The 18,803-nt window shown below is 38.0% G+C and overlaps 1 pseudogene; it reads left to right on the top strand.

Annotated features, from left to right (window-relative positions):
* The first annotated feature begins 1,397 nt into the window (after positions 1 to 1,397).
* On the top strand, positions 1,398 to 18,400 carry LOC122911382 (annotated as a pseudogene).
* Positions 18,401 to 18,803: the final 403 nt, after the last annotated feature.

Genomic DNA, 18,803 nt, shown 5'->3' with positions numbered 1-18,803 from the left:
ACCTTAATTTTTATCAAAGATAAAGCTGTCTTTAGCAAGTTTGCAAAATATGTTAAAAGTGATGATTAGTCACAAGGTAATACTTACAATGTTGTTTTATTTGTTTTGAAAATTCTCATATGTTTTTGGATGAGATTTTATATTTGAAGAAGCTTCTATACACAAACTGTATCTTGTTTCAGGTATAACACTTTGTATAATTTAAGGAACTTTTGATTATAAATCTTTTACCTTGATAAATAATGTATATTGGTTACAATTGCAGGCATAGTCTTTTCTCCGGGGAGAGCAACAACTAATTTATTTAAGACAAAATATAAGTAGAAGGATATTGTTATTGCTTCTAGCATCTTTTTAAGAATTTTTTTTTTTTTGCAATATGGTAAATGCTTCTTACATTTCTGAACCAGGTGTTGAGAATTTTATTCCCGTGGAATCTGGGAGTCTGTTTATAGTGTATGTACACCAGTGTTCAAAATACTGCAATTCAGGTGCTTTGGAGAGGATGGAGCATGATGATTAGGATAAGGGCCTGGAGTAAGACAGCCTGGCTTTTAATCACAGCTCTCTGCTGAATGTTTGACCTTGGTGAGGTTACTTAATTTATGCTACAGTATGCCTGTGTATAAAATAATAATAATGCTAGTATCTGTCTTATAGCATCTTTATGGGTATTGAAGAAGCTTTTGTGGCTCTGTACCACACACCACAGTGCTTCTCACACAGTAGGCACTCAGTAGGCCATGATCATTATTTTTATTATATAATCATAATAATGGACTACCTATCATGCTTCTGAGACAGAGCCATATATCATCTGATCATTAGGAACCTGATAACTCCCAGACCACTGCCCCTTTCTATTTGACCCTTTTTAAAATTTCTTCTACCCCATTCCATTTACTTGGAATCCTTGCTTCTCTCAAGTCAGTGACATATGGGGCTATTTAAAATTTACAAGTATCTAGGGATGCCTGGGTGGCTCAGTTGGTTAAGCTTTCAACTCTTGAACTCAGCTCACATCTTAAATCTCAGGGTCATGAGTTCTAGCCCCATACTGGGCTCCAAACAGGGCTTGGAGCCTACTTAAAAAATACACACACTTACGTGTGCATATCTAAAAAGACTTTGGACTTCATATTCTTTTCAGGTCCCTTTATCCCTGAGATTTTATAATGGAGAACAGGGAATGTAGATGCCCATAAACAAAGGCAAGATTCTTATGGGATTTTTTTTTTTAAATTGTATTTTCTTATTTATAGCAAGAAAGACTTCCATGTAGAGACATTGAGACTTAAATAGTTATAAGCATGTGCATACCATTTTAGAAGAAGCCCAGATTTCTTCATGCATTTGCCTACAAGCTGTTTGTTTTCTTCTCTCTCTTCCAGCTGGAAGTCACTCATCATCCGTTTCATCAGGAATTGTCAGCACAAACAATGCAGATTACAAAATAAGAAAATCCAAAACAAGAGCACATGCACAAACCTCCCAGGTAAATATGTTTCAAAACTAAATCTTGTCCGTTGTAGCTTTCTGTACCCAGAGAGTGATTTTTACTTGTGGTTCTGAAGCATTCTGAATCTGTGTCATGTGAAAGACCATTTGTGGCAGAGAGGAACTCGCTGGCATCATTTCTGGTCCCTTGAGACTACCTCATGTATTTATCATTCAAAGCATTCACGGAGGGGAATATTATACCTGAACTAAGTTCCTTGACCACTAGAGCATATGAGCTGACATACAAAATGAGGAAATAAAAAAACGAAAATGAAAGACTGAGTGAAAGAGTCTGTCATAAAGTCTTAAGTTTCTGGAGGATGCATGGAGCTCTAAAAATAAGATTATGGCTCTAGTCTCAAGAAGACTGTGCTAAATATGAGAATGAAACCAAGCAACAAGAATACCCAGAGAAGTATTGGATGAGGTTAGCTAGGCCTATAGGATGCACAGTAGAAGCTAATGTGATCCAGCTAGTATGCTAAAATCCAGTCAGTGATGACAGCTGATATGTATAGAACAGTTACTTGTGCCAGGAGCCTTTTCATTTTATCCCAATAACACCCCAACAAGGAAGTTACAACTTGTATCTCTTCCTTGTAGATAGGGAAACTCGTGCCCAACTCATGCTTAAGTAAGTGCCCAAGTTCACACAATTCTACAGAATGGAGCCAAGCCATCTGTCCAGCTGTGTTATCTCTAGAAGCTGCATTGTTAATAGCTATACATTCTTTTTCACTGGGAGGAAGAAGAGAAAGTGGAGAGGAGAAAAGTGAGCCTGAGTTTATGTTCTCCATTTATGTAGCAGTTACATGTGAGGAGATATATATATCTCAAAAAGTATGATATATATATATATGTATATATATATATAAAATATCACAAAAAACAACATAACTCTCACCAACCAAATAGAGAACTTAAATTATGGAATAAAATTTTGTCAACACGTAATTATATAAAAGCTGAGAATAGTTATGGAAGCATGAGAAGAAGCTGGGCCACTGTCGTGCTGAGCGGTAGGCCATGGAAGGATGGTGCAAAAGGGATGATCTATTCTTTGCTTCTCACTTTTCTGGACCAGGTATTGGGAAAGAGGCCTTCAAAATTATGATCAGTATATATGACCAAGTGTATATTTCTCACTTTAAGAACAACTGTTTCTTCAGACAGAATTCCATAGCTAGGGCAATTTCCCATACCATATACATTCATTCATAGCATCTTTACTCATTTTACTTACTGTAGGTATCATTCCTTTGTGTAACTCTCTCATTAATTGCCTCCCAGATTAGACTTCTATTCTGTAAGGGTGGGGACTACTTCAGTTGCTTTTAGCTCAACATTAAGTCTCCTGTATATTGATGCATAGTAACTGTGCAGTAAGTATCCCTTCCATAGGTGAAAAGGAGAGGTTTGATTTTCTGATTTCCAAGTGAAGAGCTTATTACAAAGAATAATAGTACACTCTGTCTTATTTTCAATGATGAGGAAAGATGGCTGATGGGTAGGAGAAAGACAGGCAAAACAGAAGAAAACTGACAGAAGAATGAAAAGAACAAAAAACAGAAACCCAACAGGAATGTTGGACTGAAGCCTTGAGCCATCGACTTAAAGGAATGAATGGCAATATGGGATTCAGTCTGCCCTTTTATCAATTTCACATCTACCTGCTTGTCTCTCACAAATAGTGGTAAGACTGATGTCCAGTCCTGCTATTTTGACAGTGATAACAGCTATTCAGCACATTGTCCATAAAGTGTTTAAATTTGACTGTTAATTGATACCTACCTGGGTATATGTAAGCTTACAGATACTATATATAGACTATCATACATATGAATGATTCTGAAACATAGCTCTTAGGAACTAGAGTTCTTATAACCCCAGTTCCATGGTGTGAAGACAGTGTAGTCCTTGTGCCCATGCCTTCTGGGCCTCTGTCAAGTGGGTATAACAAGTTAGTAGGGTAGAGGTGAGAATTTAATTATCTTGTGTGTCTGTAGCACTAAAAATGAGCATGTGATGAGAGCTCAATAAGTGGTATAAGCTTCTCAAGTTACAGTGCTGATTGCTCTTCTGCTTTACGATTGTTTTTGATATTATCGCTTTGGTTGTTAGTGTTTAGTAGACCCACAACATCAGCTTTGAAATCAAGAAAATCAAAATTTAAATCTTTTAATCTCTTTCTGAGCTTGAATCTTAACATCTGTGAAATAAGAATGTTGACCTTACAAGATTGTTGTGAGAAATAAATGAGCTTTTGTATACGAACTAATTAGCCTGGTGCCTGTCACAATGGAAACACACACACATTTTTATGTTTATATTTGTTTTTATATTCATAAAAATATTGCATTAATGACAGTATATAGGTAGTATGTAAAATGAAGTATATTATTTTAAGTAATATATTTTTTCTAGATTCTTGGGCTTTTCTTTCCTCTGCAGTATTTTGGTTGTTCATTCTGCTTGTTTTCACGGGTGCCTAATGGGCATAATAACTATACAGGAAAACAAACAGACCTCAGAAACTACCCTTGATGTATATTTTATATTTGAGAATAGACATAAAAAGGGAAACCATTTTATTGTCTTCTGTCTGTCTGCTTCTGTCTCTATAGAGTCAAATACTATTCTTCTACAAAACAAAACATATCATTGAATGATTGTCCAAAACAAATGGTTTTTCTTGAACATTAATTGGGAACATTGCTGGCAAGAAAATTCCAACATCAAAATGGCCTACAGTCAGAGACATTTCTTTATTTGTTCCCCTGTTCAGCTGTTCAAAATATGGCCTGTCTGATGCATTTGTATGGAGTTTGTTATGAAAAATTTTTTTACAATGAGCTACTGGCTCTTTAGGCAGAGGGATGTGGCCAATAAACAATATTCTATTGGCAGAGTATAAGTCAGTTCATATGACATGAACACCTACTATGAATTAAGCACATTGTTAACCCTTTAAACACCAAGTTTTTGTGATTTGTGCATATAAGGGATTTTCAATACAGTGGAAGGGACTGGTACAGATAGAGACAATAAAGGCAGGGAGCTCAAGAATAAATAAATCAGTATCATACAATAAAAAAGACATAATATTTCTTGGGGATAGGCAGTCTATTTCCAGAGAAGTTGACTTCTCAGCTGGACTTTGGATATATTGTTACTGTGTTGTAGGTGTACAAAGTGGAAGAAGGACATGGAATGGATGAGACATATCATGTACAAAAATTCAAGACCTACATGAAATGACATGCTAGATTTAAACAACTCTAAATATTATCAGCTGCTCAATTTAGAGTTTTAGGGTAAGAAGAGAAATAGAAGGAATTAAGACTAAGAAAAATTAGAAACTTGAAACATCTTTGTTTAAGATATGGTGACTTCAAGTCAAGGATAATATTTAAGCAAAAAAACCCCAACATTTGCATATGGATTTATTGTAGTTGTTGTTTCTTACAAAAAGTTATATATGCATTTTTTTTAAAACAATTTTATTGAGTTTTCACATAAATAGAAAAAGCAACTCGAAAATTCATTTGGAGACCCAGAGGAATCTTGCTAGCCAAAGCAACCTTAATCAAGAAGAACAAAGATAGATATACCACACTTTCTGACTTCAGATTATATTATAAAGCTACATTAATCAAAACATCATGGTGCTGGCATAAAAACAGATAAATAGACCCAATGGAACAGAATACAAAATCTAGAATAAACCAATGCATTTATAGTCAACTGATCCTCAACAAGTAAAACACACAATGCAGAACGGATAGTCTTTTCAACAAATGGTGTTAGGAAGACTAGACATCTATATGCAAAAAAAAATGAGGTTGGACCTGTCTCAACATCACATACTACTTAAAGTGGATTAAAGGATTAAGCATAAGACCTGAAACTATAAAACTCCTAAGTGGAGAGAGGTGGGAAACACAGGGAGAATCTTAACATAGGTTTTGGCAATGGTTTCTTGGATATGACACTGAAAGTACAAGCACCAAAAGCAAAAAGAGACAAGTACAATTACAGTAAAGTAAAAAGCTACTGCAGAGAAAGAAAAGAACCCAATGAAAAGTCAGCTATGGAATAGGAACAAATATTTGTAAACCACGTATCCAATAAGGAGTTAATATCCAAACAGTATAAGGAATTCATCCAACTCAATACCAAAAATACAAATAATCTGATTAAAAATGGGCAAAGTACTTAAACAGACACTTTCAAAACAAGAAAAGAAGTTTAAAAATGGCTAGTGGTACAGGAAAAAGTGATGAATATTTCTAATCATCAGGGAAATGAAAATAAAAACCAGTGAGATAGCACTTCACATCTGTTCGGGTGACTATTATCAAAAAGACAAAAAATACTAGTGGTGAGGAGGATGTAGAGAAGAGGATCTCTTGTACACTGCTCATGGGAATGTAGATGAGTAGATCCACTAAAGAAAACCATATGGAGATCCCTCAAAAAATGAAAAATAGAACTACATAGTATATGATCGAGTAATCGCACTTCTCAGTGCATATCCAAATGGAACTGAAATCAAGATATAAAGAGGTGTTTGTACTCCCACATTCATCGAAACATTCTTCATAGCAGCCAAGATGTGGAAATAACCTAAATGTCCTTTACCAGATGAGGGATAAAGAAAATGTGGTATTCTATATACAATGGAATGTTACTCAGTCTTAAAAAGGAGGGCAGTACTGTATTTGTGATAGCATGGATGGAGGTAGAGGGCATTAAGACGAAGTGAAATAAGTCAGAGAAAGACAAATATTGTAGGATTCCTCTCATATGTAAAGTGTTTAAAAAAACAAGCTCATAGAAACAGAGAACAGATTGATGTTGCCTAGGGCTTCGAGAGGGGAGATGGGGTAATATTGGCCCAAGGGTACAATCTTTTATTTGGGCAAGATTAAGTTCTAGAGATCTCATGTATAGCATATACAGCATGTAACAATAGTTAAGAATACTGTGTTGAAATCTGCCAAGAGGATAGATCTTAAATATCACACACACCCCCACACACAATCACACAAACACAGAAAACTATGGATATGTTAATTGATTTGATTATAGAGTTCCTTACATAATTGATATGTAAGTCATGTAGTTTTATTGGTGTTCAGATTTTTAGTTTTTGTTTTGTTCTTTTACTTGTTTTCATTGAGCTGGGAATTAAAACTGCAGTTTTTTGACAGATTTCTTCCTGGTTTCATGCATAGATCTTTATCAAAAAAACCATCCTTAGTTTCTTTCTAAACTTTGTCTAATAGGGAAAATACAGATCTCCCAAGTAAAAGCAGATACATAGCACTGGTTAAAAACAAAGGCTTTGGAGTTGGGCTAATGTGGATTTTGTCACACACAGGTTAATTCACCTACTCAACCTTCTAAAAGGGGAAGGGGTATCTTAGTCCATTTAAGCTGCTAAGGAAAATTACCATAGACTGAATGTTACTGAATGTTATGAACAACAGACCTTTTTTTTTTCTTTCTCCCACAGTTCTGAAAGTTGGGAAATCCAAGGTTAAGGTGCCAGCAGATTTGGCCTCTGGTGAGAGCCTCCTTCCTGGTTTGTAGAAAGCCATCTTTTTACTGTGCTCCTTCTGCATGGTGGAAGAAGTAAGGGAGCTCTCTGAGGTATCTTGCATGAGCACTTGTCCCATTTTTGAGTGCTCTGACCTCTTCACTTAATAACTTCCCAAAACCCGCACCTCTAAACTACATCGTTTGGGGGTTAGGTTTCAAAATCTGAGTTTGGGGGGTGGGAGCACAAGCGTTCAGTCTATTATAATGGTAATAATTATCTCCTCTTTCTCCATGTCTAGATCTTTCTCGTCACTCAGGTCTCATCTTCTCAGAGAAAACTACCTAAGCTCTGTACATAATTACTCTCTGCCTCTCACCCTGAGTGGGCTTCATGGGCATGAGACCACACCTCACATTTAGAAGGGATTCAGTGTTGTGTTCTTGGGATTCAGTGTTCTGCATTTGCAACTTGAAATTCCTATAAATGAAACCCAGTGGGACAACAGGGCATATAACCAGGCTTGGAACTTCAGCTCACATATAGTATTGCCTCACAGCAATGCGTTGGGATGAATTCCTGGCTGCCTGCCTCCCTGCCATGTGTTCCCAGGGCCCACCCAACCTCCTCTTCTCTCCTGCCCATGATTGCATTCATTCTTTGCTCTGGCTAGGACGTGAGCATGGACACAGCATGTCAGGGTTGGGCACGCTGCCCTATGACTTCTTGGGTTAGGACATGATAGTAATCATTCTCACTCTAGGCTCCAGCTCAAGGGTGTGTCTGGCAGGTGGTTGACCAAAAACTGCATCTCATCAGGGAGACGTCTTTTGCCTGTCCCCAGTCCAGTTACCACATGTGTCTTGGCATGGAGGTTTCAAGATCTATAATAGGTAGTCATCTGTTGTTGGTTGCAGTGGAAGCCTGCAGGAAAGGGATAAACCTGACCCCACTTCTCAGTATCCTGTACCTGGCCAGGGCACAGTATGTCAGTTCACCAGCTGGTGGATGGACACTCAGGCATCTGTGGCAATCCTTCATCCATCAGTACCTCTAAGAGTCTGCCCTCACCCTCAAGTAGCCCTGTGTCCAGGAGCACTCTCTCAGCCCGTTCTATTCCTGCATGATTCTCTCTTCCTTCTTCCCATTTTCCTGAATCTGATGTGTGTTTATCCTCTCTGGTGAGTTTGAGATACCCTCCAGAGATGAGCCATGAGATAAGAATTGAGTAATTTTAGCACATGGAGTCAAATGAAGTATAAAAAAATAGCAAGTAACAGGTATCAATCCAGTACTGCAAATTAAGATTCCATTGAAGAAGACTCTACATCTGCTTTGTCAAATACCTAATACTGCTTAATCATCAGAATGGTTGGTATAGATTAGGCATTTAAGAAATATGTATTGAATGGAAGAATGAATGAATGAATGACCAAACAAATGAACATAGGTTTGTGTAAGGATTAAATGACAAAATGTATGTTAAAAAATTAGCATAGTGCCTGGCACGTGGGGCTCCAACTGGTGGTTGTGGACATAATAGTGATGATGATAATGGAAGTGATGATGATGATGGTGCTCCTCCACCTGATACAGCCTCTTTTCTATAAAATTACTTCTCTTAAAGTACAAATTAATCATTATTTTAAAGTATGACATTCTTTCCTTCTCTCATGCTCTGTGGCTTTTCCCCTGTATTCTTCTACTGATGGAAATGATATTCATCATTCCCTCTCATCCTATAACTTATTCTTAACATTTGTTTCCTCACCTTATAGTTCAAAAATTAGCTAAAGTATTACATACTTTAGGAGATCTGTCTGGACATTTCTGACTAGCTCACACCCACCTGTCTGTCCCTTATCCTGTACCACTCCTTAGTACATATCAGTGTTGTGATTTATGTCTTTGTGATTTTTGTGTAGTTCTAATTATCTCTCACATTCTCTGTATTTTCTGCATGGATAGGACGTACTTTTTTTTTTTTTTTAAACAATAAGCATTAATTTCTCATAGCTCTGGAGACTGGGAAGTCCAAGACCAAGGTACAGGCAGATTTGGGTTCTGATGTGGACCAGCTTCCTTGTTCAGAGATGGCTGTTTGGGGTCTCTTTTATAAGGGGACTAACCTCTTCATCAGGGCTTATGATGTGATCAAAAAAGGTTTCCTCCCCTAAAACCATTACACTGGGGGTGAGGATTTCAATTTCTGAATTTTGGGATATAGGGCCTACATTTTTCTTAATGTGCTATCCCAACACAGTTCAGATCCTGGCACGTAGTTGCCACTAACACACATTTATTGCCTGAATTTTTTACTGAAGATGTTAATAAAAATAAAATGGTTGCAGCAAATGAAGATGGTGGGAGAGTAATGGAAAGAAGCATTATTCCAAGTAGTAGAAACATTTCTTGTCTCTTCATTCCCAATAGATTCTCTTTATTGCTTCTTATTCAACCCCTTTTTGAATTCTTGTTATGCCTATTCAAGTCTGTGTGTGCATTTACTTGTTTGTTCTTCATGTAGTTCCTTTCTGCCAAAGAGCCCCCCTCATAGCTCTGACAAATCAAGAGAGGATATTTATTCTTTGAGCTTGCAGAGCTCTGCAGTATAGCCTCAGGTAAAGTAGTTCAAAGAGCCCAGAAGGAAAGTAAAAAGAGCCGACCAAACACCTAACATGATGCCATCTTTCCCCTTCGTGTTTCCCTTTTCTGCTTTTCTGGTTCCTGCTAAGTTGCCTGAGTGAGAATTCACCCTCAAAAACTTGAAAAGACTTAGCCAAATTTCTGTATATTTGGATGATATTCTAGAACAGGTGCCTTCAGGTTTATAGGTCTTAAAGTTTTTACAATATGAATGGAACCTTCTTTTTTTTTTTATGGTACTGACGCATTTTTTTTTAATAAGCTTTTTTATTTTTTATAAACATATATTTTTATCCCCATGGGTACAGGTCTGTGAATCGCCAGGTTTACACACTTCACAGCACTCACCAAAGCACATACCCTCCCCAATGTCCATAACCCCACCCCCCTTCTCCCAACCCCCCTCCCCCCAGCAACCCTCAGTTTGTTTTGTGAGATTAAGAGTCACTTATGGTTTGTCTCCCTCCCAATCCCATCTTGTTTCATTTATTCTTCTTGAATGGAGCCTTCTTAAAGATAAAAAATGCAAAATCATGACTTCACATGTCTATGAAATACAGTATTTATTTAGAATGAGTAAAGAAATCACATCAGAATATAACCAAGAAGGATTACAAATATGACACAATGCAAAAGAATAGCATATTTTAGGGGCACCTGGGTGGCTCAGGGGGTTAAAGTCTCTGCTCAGGTCATGCTCAGGTCATGATCCCAGGATCCTGGGATCGAACCTGCATTGGGCTCTCTGCTCTGCAGGGAGCCTGCTTCCTCCTCTCTCTCTGCCTGCCTCTCTGCCTACTTGTAATCTCTGCCTGTCAAAGAAATAAATAAAATCTTAAAAAAAAAAAAAAGAATAGCATATTTTAAAAATTAATTCCTTGAAACACTTCCATAATACTTTTGTTTCCTAAATTATTTGGTAGCATAATCTTATGAAAGTTTTTGATTATTTTCTCTTATAGAGTAAATAGAAAGTTAATTTCAATCTTCCTTAAAGGAAGTTTGATGGATTTTTATTTTTCTTACATTGCCAAATACATTCTTGATGGAATAAAAAGTGTAGTGTGATTAGGCTACAAGGAGAAAAAAATCTTTTTTTTTTTTTTAAGTTACATGTTCTGTTGACAAGCTTTAAATTTCAGATATTTTATTTCTCTCTTGTATCACATAGTTCTGGTGCTGGGGACCAAAGCACATATTTCTATCATGATACCACACCCATCAGTGCAGTGCTATGGTCAGTGGGAAGGTAGGTAAACCTTTGGAAAGTCCCTCCATTGAGACAACTAGCAAGAGCTATCATACACAAAGCAACTGAACCACATAAATATATTCTGTTAAATCCACATAGTACCTACCAGCAGAGTCTACAGGTATCTGGTTCCCAAAAATGTCCACAGGGCACCTCAATTCTAACCCAGGGGAGAAGTGAGACAAAGGACGCTTTGAGTAGGAAAGAAATGATGGTCTTGACTAAGGTTAAAGTGTCTTACTTCGCAAACTTTGTAAAAACATGACCATGAGACTACAGCGCTGGGCTCACTATGGAGATTGGGCACCTGCAGATGAGAAGCTCAGAAATCGATCTTCATTCCCTTTTTGGTAAACGTATCTCTGCTTTCTACACAGACTTCTCTTGGCAAACATCATTTAGTTGTGCTGATCTTCTCTCCAAGGCACTGAGATAATACTTTATCAGGGACATAGGAGGGGTTCAGTATGGTTGTCATGTTGCCCTTCAAAGGAGAGTTATTGAATCAAGGTACTGACTTAGATCCTGAATGTACTAGATTCTCAACCATTCTGGAGGGAAAATACAAAGAATAATGGTTTTCATGCCACTCACTGAAAACTCTTGTTGACACTATACTGTGCACCAGACGCTGCATCAAGTGCTTACATGCAGCACTTCACTAGCTGTTTATAATGTCCCTGTGAGGGTATCCATATGTAGTTTCACTGTATACGCAAGAATGCTGAAATAGACAAATTAAGTAAACTGTCCCAAGAACAAGCTGGTGGAACTGGCAGTGGAACTATGGAGATCTGATTTTAGTACTGACATTCTTTTTTTTTTTTTTTTTTTGAGTTTTTAAAAATTTTTTATTTACATATAGTGTATTATTAGCCCCAGGGGTACAGGTCTGTGAATCGCCAGGTTTATACACTTCACAGCACTCACCATAGCACATTCCCTCCCCAATGTCCATAACCCCACCACCCACTCCTTACCCACCTCCCCCTGGCAACCCTCAGTTTGTTTTGTGAGATTAAGAGTCTCTTATGGTTTGTCTCCCTCCCCATAGTACTGACATTCTTAGCCATTCTATTCTACTGCTTCATGGTTTTCCACCCATTCCTCAATACATGGAAAAGGAATCTACTTACCTCCCTATGATGTGGAGAATATAACCTAAGGTTTGGAATGAAACCAAGTCTAATTTGAGTCTCCTTAAAATAGTATTAGTTGAATGAGGCAGTTGCTTTTTTGTTGATTTTTTTTGCTTCTCATCTGTAGAATGACTATTTTCAAGTACCTACTTTATGACACTGTTTTGAAGAATGATTGGGATAGTACGTGAGACCACTTTCAGCTCATTGGTCAAGTTATGTGTTTGAACTTTAGATTCTTTACATGATAGCTATTTGGCCTTAAGCAACTCTATTTCTTTTACCTGCACAATGGGATTGCATCATTTATTTCCACTAGTGAGAAGATAAAATGAATAACAGAGGTCAAAGTGATACATCAGTTCTGACTTGCATAATGCAAAATGTGTGCTAGAAAGATTTTCCAGTGTCTTCTGTAGAAACCATAATTTTTTTCCTATTTTCAATTGATAGCAGTTATGGCTATTCAGTTCATGAGCATAAGATGTTTGAATCAAATAAGATTTGAGCCTGTGTCCATCTATGAGGAGGGTGAGAGATAGGAGGTTTGGGTTTGTCTAATCAATCAAAACTGAATTCCTGATGGCACAAGTTGTTTTTGATTTTGACATCCTGTTGCAATAGCAGGTGACCTTGGGACCTAGATGAACCAGGAGGTCACTTCCGTTAGAGTTTTTGTCACAAAGAATCTGCCTAGAGTTCAGAAGAAAAATTTTAGAGAGGAGACAACAGAAGACATAAAGCACAGTTGTTTATGTACTAAATGTAACTGCATTTCAGACATCTTCTCCAGATTATGTTTCTTTTTTATAATGAGGATGACATTTTCTTTGGTGTTCTGTAAAAATGTGGGCCGTAAACACTGAGAAAAGAGGCAATTCAGCAGTACACTCAAGTGCATTTTATTCATCAATTTTACATGTCTTTCCTGGACCTTATTCATTCAGTTCACCTGTCTTCCCTGGACCACAATTTACTATGAAAGCAGTGTCTCTCCCTCCACTTTAATTTGGACCAAGCCCAAGTAAAACCATGAAAAAGGAAGATATAAAGAGGTGGACATGGTTTATTACGCAGAGACTTGAAGCAAAATGACCTCTCAGATGTTTCCAGCTGAGGACATGACATTTTCAGAAGAGTCAAAAAAAATTACCAAGTCACCTTTTCCATTTTTCCACCCATTTACTGTTGGTATATTCATGAGTGGTTATAAGAAAAAGGCAGGATAAAGTCACACTAGGGAATAGTAATTCACTTTGGGTGATTATCAGAGAGGACTAATGGGGAAGTTTCCAAAATGCCAGTGTACACAAGATATTGTTGTGGTAAGATTAATGAGCCAGGGGGAGACATACCCTTCAAGTAGCTGACAGTTGCCAAGTGACTCTGACATTTTACCATGTGGCCACAGTCTCTTAAACTCCTTCATATGCTGTACTCCACTGTAAGATCAGAAAGGCAAATGAGGACAAGAGCAGAAGTTCATTCTTCTTATGAATTCACGTTTTTCCTACTCTAGCTTGTGGATCTCTAATTGCTGCTGCCAGTATCACTTGGCCTTCTTGCTGATCTGTAGTCAGCCAACTCCCTAGTAAAGATTTTCAGCTCTGTGAAAGTTTTCAAAACCACAGAGGCTCTGTATGTTTAACCACCTTTCTTGGGTTTAATATGGCTTCTGGGTTTCTCCCTCCTGTCCTCAAGTTTTTAACCTGATTTAGCTTTTGTTTCTGTTTTCTGAAATTTACCTGTCTGTCCTTTGATTATTCACTCATATATCATCTTTCCCTGCCATCCAAACCTAGCATTAAACCACAGTTCTGTCAGTTAGCTCTTCCTTCCTGTGGTCACCTAGTCAGACATACACTTGTGCCTTTTTTTTTTTTTTAGACATGTGATTAATAAGAGAGAGTAGAAGGACACCCACAAAATTGTAATGCAAGGAAGTCAGTATTTCAGAATGCTATGAAGTTTTCACAGTCATTATCCTCAGACTAACCTCTATACTGATAAATGGAGATTTCTTTTGACTCACATTCTTATATATATATTTTTACCTGTGCTTTGTTCTGACCACACGGTTTTCTCACCAACTACGGTATTCTAATAACCCTTAAAATGACTCTGTCTCCAGTAGTAAGCATGCAGCATAGCACAGGACAAGGTGCTTTCATATCCAGACGGCCAGTTTGCATGACTGTTGCAGACCAGGTTCCAGTTCACTTAGCACTCATCCCACCTGAGAGGCTCTCACTTCCCTCCCTTTAGATCATTTTTCCCTAGATCTTGGGTCCTAACTTTTAGGATCTTGAAGCTGGTGATTAGGTAATCAGCAACTGGATTATTGCTATGACCTGAGGTCCATGTCCATTTCTCCTCCAGTTCCAGTGATGGGATCCCTGTCACTTCTCTCCCTTCCTAATGCTAGTATCACCCTCTGCTCTTACGGTCATTTCCAGCCCTCTGAGGTTTACACTCTCCTGAGCATTTCACCCATAGTATAGGAAGTTCCCTGTCATATCCCTGGAGCCATCCCTGTCCATGAAATGTCATTGCATGATTCGGTATCATGACCCTTTCCTATATGTCTCATTCCACTGCTTGTATAACGTGCAGACTTGTCTGTAAACGTAGCTCTAGTTCAGATGTGGTCATGTTTGTCATTAGAGAAAAAAGTCCTTTTTGATGCACATGAGCATGTCTGGAATGGGGAAGTAAATACCTCTAAGGATCAGTTCTTGGGATCCTCCAACTGTTCCTTGTTGGTCCCCTGTGCCCCAGACCTTCATAGATTACCACGAAGTATGTCTTCACCTGTAGGTTCTGTTTTGCTCTATGGCTCCATGAATGCCAGGACTGGAACAAGAGTAATAATAATTGACATTATTTTAATGTTACCCACGTCGGGCCTGATGCTAATGCTTTACAAACATTGTATCTTTTAATTCGTCATAGATGAGAAAACTGAGGCTCAGAGGTTGATTTACCCAAGGTGTCAAGGCGATTAAGTGACAGAGCCAGCTTTCAAAACCAAATCTTTGTAATTCTTAAGGTCCTTGCTCTTAACCTTAATGTCAAAGCTGTATTAGAAAGGCTTGCCCTGCTGCAATGAGGTCTTTAAGTAGAGACCCACTTATTTGAACCAAAGCGTAAAGGGCATAGAGGGGGAAAATCACTGTTGAATACCCATCACCTAAAGCAGTGCCTGGAACATTGCAAATGTTCCATACATATTTACTGAAAAATGAAATCTGTGGTAGTTTATGATTAGAATAGAACTGGAATCAAATCTGAGAAACTTCAAATCTGCCAGTTTTCTTTTAATCCCTTAACAATCAAGTGTGGTCTCTGGACCAGTTGGCATGGCTTCTCTGGGGGAAAGAAAAAAAAAAAAAAGAAAGTGTGTTAAAATTGCAGACCCTTAGGCCTCACCCCAGAGGCAGAGAACCAACATCTGTGTTTTTTACAAGTTCCCTGTAATGATTTGTAGGCAAATTAGGTTGGAACAGGACTGGCCCAATTTTAGTGTGAGTTCATTGATGCAGAATGGCTCTGAACATTCCCTCACTTACAGATGAGATTTCTGTTATTTTCACTCTGGTGCTGGAGCAACCTCTCTAAGATAAAGACATTGCTTTCCACGACCAGTGCCCACTTACAGTCCTTTATAAATAAAAGTGTGAAGTTAGAAAGGATGGAGAGTTGTCTTCCTCTGATGGAAAATTAGAGTTCTGTACTTTGTGAGGTTTAGCTTAAGAACTAACCTGTAGTCTTCTGCTCCTGGCAGTATTGGAGAGATATATCATGACGAATGCTAAATGTGCACCAGCAGGTGATTTGGCTGCCGAAGGTGTACTCCCTCTCCTCTGCCCCACCAGTAACACAGTGGCATCATCATATATAAGTGAGTGATTATGGTGTGTTGGGAAAAGAAAGAATTGGTGTAAAGAAACCTAGGAAGGTTTTTTTTTTCATGATTTGGAAACTTATAAAATCTTTATGAAATCTTTCTCTGAGGCTGAGGTACTTAAAAAAATAATGAAAAATAGAAAGCCATATAACAAATATTGTAATCTAATATTCTACTGTCCACACAGCCCCTTTCCTTGGAATCCTTACTTATATTACCTGAGAGTTTTAGAGAATAGTGGTAAGGATGTGTGGTTATGGAAAGGGGTAATCTTTTCATTTACTTCCTTTTTTTTTTTTTTAAGATTTTATTTATTTATTTACTTATTTATTAAGAGAGAAAGAGAATACGAGCAGGGGAAGCAGCAGGCAGAGGGAGAGGGAGAAGCAGACACCCCACTGAGCAAGGTTACTTGCTTGAAACGTTTACTTAAGTAAGCTGTGTTCTGTCTCCACCCTTTTAAGAAAAAATAAATTCATTCAGAGTCATCAGTAGAACACACAAAGCTAGCCAGTGTGATCATGGTCTGAAACAAAAGTAGATACATTTTCTTATTTTAGTGCTCCATTGGTCATATCTGTTTTCTGATCCTTAAAATAGTATTGATAGACCTAAAATAGTATATTCAGTTCTGGTCATGATCCTTAAAAATATGGACAACTTGGAATTTTTGCAGTGATGAGAAGTCAAGATGGTGAAGGGAAAATTAGGGAATGACAGAAAGAACTCAGTGTATTTCACATGGATGAGATATTCCAAGGAGAAAATGACTGCCTGGCATAAATATGGAATGAGTGTCCTGTGAATGGCTCATGAATAGAAAGACAGTCTGTGGTTGGAAGAAATTTGGCTGTAGTGGTTAGAACTACCCATGAAAGCCTGTTGCAATAGAAAATTTCTGTGAAGGACAAAACAAATTGGGAGCAAGCATACTGTGATGCTGCGGAAAGGGTTGGTCAGGAATTGAATCTCATTTATCTTTGCATCGGGAGTTGCTCTTCGCCGGATGACCAGGAATTCAAACCAATTATTTTTTGCCTCGACTGACCCTTTTGTCTGACCCCAGTGTCAGTTCATCCCACAAATTTCAGAGATAACCAAAGAGAAGCTCATCCCTAAATTTTGCTAATGGACTCAGGTTCTTTAGTATTTCACCTTCCTTTTCTCTAGATTGCAATGTTTCCCAAGTTCCATGATTATAGTACATTATTATGATTTTCATCATATTGTACAAAGTCTACTTAATTTCCTTTAAACTGACTTTTAGTGTAAATAAACGTATCTTTATAGGACACTTTACATTATTCCACAGGAGAAATTAACAAGTGTTAATAGAGTGCTAAAGGCATGTTAACATGGAACACAGACTTCTTTATTAATGTAATTAGAAGGAATGGGGAAAGAAATAACTTCCTCAGCAATTCAGTGATATTTGGTTCCAATATCTGCCTACCATTTAAAATAATTTTGAGTATTACCGAGCCTTTCGGTGATATGGTCAATGTCTAGGGTCTTATGCTTTTGATATCCATTGAGCTGAGATCTTTGGATTTAGGATCTAGTGCAGAAAAATTTTTGCTCTTATGTATATTCTGTAGTTTTTCTCTTTTATCTCAAACTTCTCTGGTATTATCCTCTACCTGTATTGGGCATCCATTTGCTTCATGCTCTTTATTGCAACATAGACATACCTCAGAGATAATACAGATTTGGTTCCAGACCACAGCAGTTAAGCAAATACGATGATAAAGTGAGTGAGATGAATTTTTTAGTCTCCCAGTGCATATAAAATTTATATTCACATTATACTGTGCAATAACATTTAAGTGTGCAATAGCATTCTGTCCAGAAAAACAATGTACATGACCTTACTTAAAAAAATACTCCTTTCCAAAGAGCTGACAAGATGGCAGAAGTAGAGCAGAAGAAGAATCACACCTTCTACGAGTTCATCTACCATGGCGTGGACCTTGAGCAACTTCTGGACGTGTCCTATGAGCAGTTGATGCAGTGGTTCTGTGCCCGGCAGCAGCAGAGGCTGAACTGGGGTTTGCAGAGGAAGCAGCACTCACTGCTGAAGCACCTGGAGGAAGCCAAGAAGGAAGCTTCCCTGATGGAGAAGCCTGAGGTGTGAAGACACACCTGCAGGACACGATCATCCAGCCTGGTGGATAGGGGCAGCATGGTGGGTGTCTGCAATGGCAAGACCTTCATCCAGGTGGAAATCAAGCCCGAGATGATTGGCCACTACCTGGGCGAGTTCTTTATCACTTCTACATCTGAGAAGCATGACAGGCCCAGCATTGGGGCCACCCACTCCTCCCACTTCATTCCCCTCAAGTAGCCTAGTCAGCCAATAAAGACACAGCTTTCTCTTAAAAGAAAAATTCTTTATTGATGAAAAGTGCTAACCATCTTTGGAGCGTTCAGCATCTCCTAATCTTTTAGTTGATGGAGGCTCTTGCTCCTTGTTGATGGCTGCTGTCTCATCAGGGTGGTGGTTGATGAAGTTTGGGGTGGCTGTAGCAATTGCTTTAAAAAGAATTTGTCGCACTGACTGACTCTTCCTTTCATGAGTGATTTCTCTGTAACATGTGATGCTGTTTGATAGCATTTTACCCACAGAAGAACTTGTTTCAAATTTGGAGTTAGTCCTCTCAAACCCTGCCACTACTTTATCAACTAAATTATGGAATATTCTAAAACGATTTTTGTCATTTCAACAGTCTTCACAGCATCTTAACCAGGAGTGGATTCCATCTAAAAAAAAAAACAAAAACAAAAAAGAAACAAAAAAAACCACTTTTTTGCTTATCC

This window comes from Neovison vison, chromosome 7, assembly GCF_020171115.1.
Source record: "Neovison vison isolate M4711 chromosome 7, ASM_NN_V1, whole genome shotgun sequence".
Taxonomy (NCBI): domain Eukaryota; kingdom Metazoa; phylum Chordata; class Mammalia; order Carnivora; family Mustelidae; genus Neogale; species Neogale vison.
Note: the sequence above shows the minus strand (reverse complement) of the source record. Positions and strands in the feature narration are given on the sequence as shown.